Below are 10,013 nucleotides of genomic sequence, written 5' to 3' on the forward strand. Positions count from 1 at the left end.
CAACCCACAACAAATCAAGTCAAGTGTCATTTAATCATTTCTATCAAGTGTTCATTGTATAACCCTGAGCAATTCACTTAACCCTTGTGGAGGCTCAGTCTCCTATTTATCAAATGAACTTAAAAATACCTTCTTCCCAAGATTATTGAGATGATAAAACCATGCAGTTAGAAAGCCATAGGTACCATGACACTTAAGTCAAAAGTGAAATATTGTCTTTTTTTTTAATCTTAAGAAACCAGACAGAAAGTACTACTCTCTAGTTTCCAAGAGAGGCAGATAAAGTGCATAAAATTACTTTAATAGTAGTAATTAACCAGGGAAAAGAAAATATATTTCACTTCCTCAATCCTACCCTTGCAATAATCCTATAAAGTAAGTAGTCCACCAATTGATTGACTTAGAAGAGTAAAAATTTGAATCCATTCAGGAAATTTCAGAAGGTGTAATTTTTTTGCATCTATTCTGTGGTGTATGCCTTATGCTGTAAAAACTTTGGAAGATTACCAGGCTCTAATGTATGGGGAATGAACCAGAGGGCGGATCTGTGTCATTTTGGTATCATTCTTTTAAAAGATTGACTATAGATTTAGAGAGACAGATATGGACATCAAGATTTTGTTTTCACAAGATCTTGCTTCTTCTAAAATCTTATAATAATATGATTAAAAATTTCATCAAAATATTATCTTAAAATTACTGTTTAACTCTGTCACCTTTAAAGAACTTGCTTGGAGGTCTAAGCTATACTTCTATTTGTTATGTTTTATAAATTTCTTTCTTTCTTTAAATTTGTTATATTTGAGGAATAAAAATAAAATCCTAAGCCCCTAGACTAACTGAACGGACACGCTCTTGGCCAAGGGGACCCCAGAGTAAACTTGAAAACTAAGTTTTTGGCCATGACAGGATAGGAAGTGGAACACATTCCTCCCCCATCACTAACTACGATTGGACTTTCTGCCCTACGGCGAAACAGAAACCAGTCATTTCAAAAGACTCCACCAATGACATCAACCATCACCTGATGTTTTCCCTCCCTTTTGTGGTTTGGAACAAAAAAAGAATACTGATGATGGAGCGTTTCCGGCTAGTCTATGGAGAATGTGCAGTAAAGGCTTTCATGTCCTCTGCTTCATATTGGGCTGAAAACTGCCCCCTCAGATTGTATTAATGCTGTCATTTTTTGAACACGGATCCCATGGAGAGGCATGAAACTCCATTGGGCATGCGCACATTTCTCCTTTCATAAATATTCATGGCTCCCTCTATAGCTTATTGAATATGTATATTCAGCTACCCTGCTCAACATAAATTTCTGTTTCCTTTGCCCCTCCCTCAAAATGTCTGTTTCCAGCTTCTGACCAGAGGCTACGCTTTTCAGAGGTCAGAATGGCCACCCTGGAGGCTGCAACCCTTCATGTGAAATGAAGCTCTCCTTTCCAAATGTACAAACCTGTCATTCTTCAGTTGACACCTTCATTCATTCAAGAAAAGTATTAAGCATATTCTTTATACCAAGCACAAAGTGAAATGCCAGGAATGTAATGGGGAGCAAAACTTGTATAATAACATAGGCCCCTAAATACAGAAGGGAATTGTGAGAGAACAAGTCATGCGGGGTCGGGGGTGAAAGCAAGACCCACTGCAGGGCCAGCAGTGGAGGTTAAACAGAGAACAGTGTGAGCTACCATTCCTTCCTTTTGGAAACAGAAAGAAAAAAAGTGTTACCAAAATAAGCTGTTGTACAATTCCCAGTTGTCTACTAATTTCCAGGTATGCCATCCTGCTGATAGCATGATATGTTTCTGAGAGGAAAAGACTGATTTTATCCTCCTTAGAGCTCTGCCTATGTATGGAGCTAAATAAATATCTATTAAATTGGTTAATTTGTTTTATGTTTTTAAATTAAGATTCAGTTTATTTTATAAAAATTGATTATTGGAAATATGGGGAAGTTTTTTCCTCTCAAAAGGTAATCTTTAACTACGAACTTTACTCTTATTCTTCAGGGCCTTTTTGCCATAGTTAGGCCAGTACCTAGCATTTAGTAGACTAAAATGGGTGCTTGCTGGATCATTAACCAAATTAAATTCAGAGCAGTAAACTCTTTCTGTAAGAATCCAAGGCTGCACTACCAGTCTGATCATAACACTCTAATGCTGGGTGCTCAGTATGTGAAGTGAGTAATGAGATTAAAGACAGGGACAAGTTAGGAAAGAACTAATAAAAAAAAAAAAACTGCAGTCTCAAACTTGGGTAAACAGAAAATTTCACAATACACTATTTTTCTTAGTTAAATAAAAATGCAGAGCTCACATGTGACTTCTTAGGAGGAAAATTTACTCTGAGTCATTCATCATCGGAACTCTTCTTTCTTCTTTACACAGGGTGTTGGGAAGTTCCCAGATGGGAGGGGCCAATTAGCTTCCTTCTCTCTGCCCTCCTGCCTCTCCTTTCCCCTCACCTCATGTATACCAGGGCCCTGCACACCCAATCATTCTTTCCATATTTCCCCTTGGGGATAACCAATAAGACATAACAAAAACTCTCTCAAATGCTAGGTCAGGAGATTTGCCTTAAGCAATTTCTGCCAAGGAACACAGCATCTTCTCTATATGGGTAGGGGAAAGTATAAAAAACAGAGCACACACAAACTTATCTCTCCTCTCTTCTTCCCCCTCCCCTTATCTGCCCTTTCTTCCCCTCTCCTTCCTTTCCTGCTGCCCCCTCTTCTTTCCCGCCTCTGGCCATCTCTCCTCCTTCTCCAATGCCCTCCTCTTGCCTTCCCTTCCTCTCTTTCTCTCTCTCCTTTTCTTTTTTCCCTTTTTCTCTCTTCCCTCCACTGCACTCTCATTTCCTCCCCCATTCTCTCCTTTCTTCTCTCTCTCCCTCACTTTTACAACTGGGAAGGCAAAGCAAATTAATATGCTAATAAATCACTAGGCTATATTTAGACAATCTACTTTTTTCCTTCCCGTGAGGTATATAGTCTGGTTATTAGAAAAATTTCTCAGTAATGGGCAGGGACTTTCCTACCCTCTATATGTTGTATTTTCAGTTTTTCAGAGGAAAATGCAAGGGTTCATTATAAGCAAATGACATTTTGCCAGTTGGTGATTAAAATTTATTTAGAATCTAAAATTCCTATAACCCATTCCCTTTTTCCTAGAACAGAACTTTTCCCTCACTGTTAAACTCACAAAGGTCTAGAAGGCAATCTAAATCGTGTGCTGTAGCAGGGGAACTTTAGTAGTTTTCTGTTATATGTGTTTGAAGGTCAGTTTGCTCAGTTGTCTGATTGTCTACATGAGGAATTTCTGAGGTTCCTGTAAAACATGAAAAACCCAAAGTGAGTTGAGTCATATTAACATCACTGACCGCAGAACAACATCATTGATGTCATGATGACTCTGTAAAATGGGAACAGGTATTACAAAATCTCCATCTAAAGACAAAGCTTTCATATACCAGGGTTTTTTGTTTTTTCTTCTATAGTACAAGGTACAATGTACATGCCCTCTTTTACCATAACAACTCACAACAGAATTTTTTTTTTCTTAATATTAAAAATGACTATCAACAGGGGTAGTATAAAGCTGATGTTTGGAGATATCACTTCAAGATCCTCTTCTGGGATTTGTCCTTTCTTCCTATGTTTGTCTGGCAAAGTGTTTTCTAGTATCACTAATAAATGCTGTAAAAGTTCTCATTTTGGAAGTGTCCAGTATCCGTCCACCATTTTGCCAGTCGTTTGAAACTTCTCATAGCTTATAGTATGACAGACACCAAAATATAGCAAATTCCTAAATTGTCTTAACCCCACATTGCAGGCAGGGGAAAAGAGTTCACTAGACTAGGATCTGAAGAATGGTGCAATATGTCCCCAAAAACCAAAGAAAAGTGCTACTAAGGGGTTCTGAATCTAGACAAGGAAGATGCAGAGTATTAGATAAGAGGAAGAACTAGCAAGAAACAGAAAAGGACAAACGTATTTGAAATTTTAACTTGTATTCATGTAAGAAAACAGTATCCTCTATAGAAATATTTTTATAATTTAGAGGAAAAATATAATGAGTTAGCAAAAGGCAAATTTTCAAAAGCAACCAAATAAGAGAAACACTTGAAGAAAACAATTCCTTTAGAAGAGATTAAAAATGCGTTTAAAGAGTTATTATATAAAAGGAAACATCCCCATTGCCAGGAAGTACAGAAAAAAAAATAGAAGACACACGTTACGTTTGAAAAGTTTTGCATTTGAATTCTAGCACAGCATTAAAGATTAGGAGAGTCTCATGTTATTCAAACTATTCCAGATCATACAAAAAGATGAGCTTTCCTATTCATTTTCTGAAGTTATGCTAATTTCAGTTCCAAAACTTGGTAAGAATAGGAGTGTAAACTGCAAAATACTGTTTCAATTTAAAAAAAAAAGTTGATAAGGAATTGTATCACATGTATTTTCATCAGAGCTAATTCTTATTATTTATTTCAGATAAACAGGTTTTATTTTCACCTTGAAAGATTCTAGTTTTTTTTGTTTTTTTTGTTTTTTTTTTTTTGAGACAGAGTCTCGCTCAGTTACCCAGGCTGGAGTGCAGTGGCGCAATCTCACTGCAAGCTCCGCCTCCCAAGTTCACGCCATTCTCTCTCCTCAGCCTCCTGAGCAACTGGGACTACAAGCGCCCACCACCATGCCTGGCTAATTTTGTTTTTGTATTTTTAGTAGAGATGGGGTTTCACCGTGTTAGCCAGGATGGCCTCGATCTCCTGACCTTGTGATCAGCCCGCCTCGGCCTCCCAAAGTGGAAAGATTCTATACTTAAATTGTTTTGCAGGCCGGGCGCGGTGGCTCAAGCCTGTAATCCCAGCACTTTGGGAGGCCGAGACGGGCGGATCACGAGGTCAGGAGATCGAGACCATCCTGGCTAACACGGTGAAACCCCGTCTCTACTAAAAAATACAAAAAACTAGCCGGGCGACGAGGCGGGCGCCTGTAGTCCCAGCTACTCGGGAGGCTGAGACAGGAGAATGGCGTGAACCCGGGAGGCGGAGCTTGCAGTGAGCTGAGAGCCGGCCACTGCACTCCAGCCTGGGCGGCAGAGCAAGACTCCGTCTCAAAAAAAAAAAAAAAAAAAAAAAATTGTTTTGTAAAAGATTATACAAAGTTTAAATAATCCTGCAAACATACAAAGTAAACAACCAAGTATATGTGCAATAACTTTGAGCAATATCACTCATAATTACATAACAGTAATAATTCTTTTTATTCAGGATATACTAATACTGTCTAAAATAAATTACAGCTTTTCCCTACTACATTGTTTTACCATATTTTGTTGTTTTACATGGTGTTTAACTGTATTTTCCTTTTTCAGCTTATTGCTAATTAAAAAATGTTTATTCTTTTATATAGATTTTATTCTATTCCATTGTGCAATTTTAGGTTCATAGCAAAACTGGGAAGAAAGTACAGTGAGATCTCTGTATCCCCTTACCCTCAACTTATTTATTTCTTTTTTCTATTTTCTTTTTGGGACAGGGACTCATTCTGCTGCCCAGGCTAGAATGCAGTGGTGTAATCATGGCTCACTGCAGCCTCTACCTCCTGTGCTCGAGTGATCCTCCCATCTGAACCTCCCCAACTAGCTGGAATCACAGGTGTGCACCACCACTTCCAGGTAATTTTTGTATTGTTTGTAGAGATGGGTTTTCACCACGTTGCCCAGGCTAATTTCAAACTCCTAAACTCAAGCGATCTGCCCACCTTGGCCTCCCAAAGTGCCAGGATTACAGATATGAGACACTGCGTGGTCCCCTTAACTTATTTTTTAACATTTTTTTCCAATCAAGTTGCTTGTCTCTTCCACTTTTGTCCAATTTGTTTCTTATATTTTCTTTGTATTATTTCAATATTGATTCATTTTTAACTCTTTTTTATTCCTTTTATTTCTTTCCCTAGTTTATTTCATAACTCACCTTTATGTTTATTTCTACTTTACTGATGTCAGTATTAACTATTTTAAATTGTTTTCTGTTACACAGTTTTACCTTTTTCTTATATTATGCTATTTATTCTTTATTTTTACTCAACTTCTTAGTTTCTTGCATTCTGTTCTTTCACTTTATCTCATTGGTTTAATTTCATAATTCTAATTATTTCCTGGTTATTTTACCATTCATTATTAAGAAATTGTTATTGTTTTCAATTTTAAAAATGGTCTTTATATGGTATATGAAAAACAATTCAATATGGATGGCCCCAAGGACAAAAAGTCTGTACCATGGAAAGCTAGCCTTGCAGTTTTCTATCAAATTTCCCAGGAACAGAAGTTTGCAACCTCCTCTTTGCCGAAACACACCAAAGGGAGCAGGATCATTGACTCTCAGTAGTTATCAGCTGTGATGCAATAAAGCATTTCAAAACCTCTAGCTGAATGTTAAGACAAAGGAAACATAACTTTGGTTCATATTCCTGTTGCATTATTTGTAGTAGAACATTTTATATCCTGAGTAATATCAGTTATATTTGTTAGAAATATTTTCTTCCAACTTATAAATGTTATGCTAAGTTAAACTGTTTCTTCACTGTAACTGCAGGCTTCTCATTCTGCAAAGGCTGAAGGATCTCCCCCTGTATTCCTTTCATGGGCATCTCTAGCTACTTGGCCCCATGGACACTTCAGGCTCTTCAGTGGCTTCAGAGATTCCTAGTTTCCAGGTTTGATGATCCTGCCTCATTCCTAAACTTCCTGAATAAAGACAAAAGACAAATGAGAAACTGGGAAAAAAAATACTGGAATATATAGTGTATACATCAGTTAATGTTCTTAATAGATAAAACTATTATTATTTATTTTCATTTTACTCAATAAAATATTCTCATTTGTTCATGTTATACTTTTTTCCATGAATTTAATTTTTATCTTAATATAGGAAAATCTGTTTTTGTTGATATTTTTCTTGTACATTTTCTTTGATTTCCTCTTTTTCAACATCTTTTGTGTCATTTTATTTAGTTTTTTTAAAGGCACATACATAAATAAATATCTACATACCACCTTACATTTATATCGATTCTGCCACTGTGTTTCAGCCTGTGCAACAGAACGAGACCCTGTCTCTATGAACAACAAAACAAAACAAAACAAACAAAAAATAATTCGTCTCATACAGGACCCCTGTATCTTTATTGCGCTTGAGAAATGGACCTTTGGACTCACTGCACTGACACAGGCTGAATGCAATAGTAGGTTAATGTTTTACTGACATCAATAAGTAGCTAAGCAGGATACTCTCGATTTTTCATTAATGAAAAGACATGAATATAGAGCAAAAAAATAATCAGCAAGAAGACATAGGAAGAAGAAATTGCTTTCTAATTTCCTCTTACCCATGACTTTTCACAAAAACATAGAATCATAAATTCTACTGGGTTTTTAACAGAAAACATGGAGTTTTCACTTTGACCAATGACTGTCTACTCCTTCCTTCTATAGCATTCCCCCTCCCGCTGCATGTCTCAGTCTAACTGGTTATTGATAGTGGCAGGAGACAGACAAATTCCTAGGCAGACAGGGTTGGGTTCCTGGTGAAACTCAGCCTTCAAATCAAAGACAATTTAAAGCCTGAACCCCGAGCTGCTGGTTCCAGATACAGTCTATGACTGGAGTAAGAACTTCTATTCCTGTTTGCTCACTTTTTCCCTGATTGGTCCTTTCTGAATAATGCTTTTTTTTTTTTTTTTTTTTTTTTTTTTTTGAGACGACATCTCACTCTGTTGCCCAGGCTGGAGTTCAATGGTGTGGTCTTGGCTCACTGCATCCTCCACCTCCCGGGTTCAAGTGATTCTCCTGCCTCAGCCACCCGAAGAGCTGGGATTACAGGTGTGCCACCACACACCAATAATTTTGTATTTTTAGCCAAGACGTGGTTTCACCATGTTGGTCAGGCTGGTCTTGAACTCCTCAGCTCAGGTGATCCACCCGCCTTGGCCCCTCAAAGTGCTGGAATTACAGACATGATGAATAAAGCTTTTTATCCAATCAAATGTTGCCTTTTCCAAGGCTACCTACAACCCATGCATCCTCATTCCAAACCTATAAAAACGCCAGACTCAGCCACACAGACAGCTACCTGCTTTCTGGCCCCTTCTCACACAGGGCCAAGAGAGGACCCACTTTGGGTCCTCTCTTGCTGTCAAGAGCTTTTCTGTTGTTCAATAAAATGATTCTCTGCCTTGCTCACTCTCCAGTGTCTGCATACCTCATTCTTCTTGGTTGCAGGACAAGAACCCCGAACCTGCTGAATAACGCCAGCAAAAAAAATTTGTAACATATTCCTGACCAGCTCACCAAGCTGCAGGGGGCAAGGATGACAGGGGCTGTGACCCTTCTGGGGGCCCAGACCTTGGGACTCTCTGAGCCAGAGTTGTAATGCACCACTATTCACTAAGCCACAGGCAGCAGGAATGAACGAGTTATAATACATCCCCACTCGCTGAGCTGCAAGCAGCGGGAAGGAGAAAGAGAGTTGTGGCATTCCCTGGTGTCTCAGACCTTGGGACTCCCCTAGCAGAAGCTGTGACACCCAGTTGGTGCTCTGCAGTTGCTTGCATTTCTGAGTTTTCCAGCACCACCGTGTTCCCTCTTGTCTGAAGGCCCACACCCAGCTGTGGAAGCCACTTTGGGCACATCTGGTCCCACTATGGGCTGTATGCAGAGCTGTGGTGATCATGGAATCTGGGAATGAGCCAACAACAGCCTGCCAGGCCAAGGGGGCAGAGCAAGCCCGAAAGGACTGAGCAAAGCTGGGGCAGAGTACCAGCCACTGAGGTTTTCAGCTGGCAAAGCAGCACCAAAAGAATCTCATGTCATCATCGTGTTACAATTTTCTTTGGACAGTTTCCTAACTTCATTCCCTGTCTCTATATTTCACCTTATAATCAAAACTCTATGTCATCCATAGATCAATTTTTCTAAAATGCAAATGAAATCATGTCTTAAGATGTTATGTAAAACCTTTTATAAAATACTTTTTTTCTATGATTATTTTTTATTGTAGAGATGGGGGTCTCACTATGTTGCCCAGGCTTAAAAGTCTGTCTTACTGATATCTGAAAAGGGTGAAGTTTTAATATGACACACCGGGCCTGTGCCTAGTTCCAGAGTCTCATTTTGAGTGTCTCTTCCCCATGGAAGCTATAGTTCAGCAAACTTAAAATTGAACTGCCCCAAACTCTCTCACTCACCTCTCTGTTTTTCCTTAAGTGCAGTTACTTCTTTTCTTTGCAATATTCTTTTTTGTTTCTCTTTCTTTCTTTCTTTTTTCCCATTCACCACCGATCAGAAGGCAGGAATATTTTCTTTCTTGATTGCCCTTTTTCGGAAATCAACTTGAGTTTCAATCCTAACTTTGTACTCCAGTCAGTTTGTTGTCTCTTTTAAAATGTTTCTGGCTGGGTGTGGTGGCTCATGCCTGTAATCTCAATGCTTTGGGAGGCTGAGGCAGGAAGATTGCTTGAGGCCAGGAGCTCAAGACGAGCCTGGGCAACAGAGTGAGGCCCCATCTCTGCAAGAAATTTTTAAAAATAAAATAAGATAGAGAGAAAACAAGATAGTTACCTCTGAAAGAGGTAACATGCTCTATAAATCAGAAGCATGAGTGGAGGTGTGAGGTATCCTGGAAGTATGAGTGGATTTATCTGCCCGGTATGGCCCAATTCTCTTTGCTGTTATTAAAGCAGGAAATCAACATGACTCAAGTTTAGCACCAGGTGACGTAGGTTTTATGTGGCAAGATGACTAAGCTAAACCTGATCATCATGTATGAAGCCAATGGCTGCTGGTCTTTACTTCTGTATCAAACCTGCTGCAATGCTTTATAGTAATGGCTATGTACTTCCTGTACCCTGTCTCCTTCAGTGTTATGTCTCTTTCCAATACTCAGAGTGGAATGGAATTTAAGGATTGCTAAATTTTTAAATTTTTTGAGACAGGGTCTCACTCTATTGC

The 10,013-nt window shown here is 38.7% G+C and overlaps 1 protein-coding gene across 4 annotated transcripts in view; it reads right to left on the reverse strand.

The window, feature by feature from the left end:
- Positions 1 to 9,737, reverse strand: part of KYNU (kynureninase) — a 163,449-nt gene extending 153,712 nt beyond the window's left edge. The window contains exons 1-3 of one of the 4 annotated variants that reach the window (XM_033231621.1): positions 9,251 to 9,703; positions 8,137 to 8,304; positions 6,284 to 6,752 (exon numbers count right to left, since the gene is read on the reverse strand). The gene's annotated coding sequence lies outside the window, so the exon portion shown is untranslated. Of the gene's footprint in view, positions 1 to 6,283; positions 6,753 to 8,136 lie in introns of all 4 variants that reach the window. The other 3 variants (XM_033231623.1, XM_033231620.1, XM_033231619.1) reach the window with 3 other exon arrangements.
- Between the last annotated feature and the right edge of the window lie 276 nt (positions 9,738 to 10,013).

The sequence above is a fragment of the Trachypithecus francoisi genome, unplaced genomic scaffold (assembly GCF_009764315.1).
Source record: "Trachypithecus francoisi isolate TF-2019V2 unplaced genomic scaffold, Tfra_2.0 Lachesis_group13, whole genome shotgun sequence".
NCBI lineage: Eukaryota > Metazoa > Chordata > Mammalia > Primates > Cercopithecidae > Trachypithecus > Trachypithecus francoisi.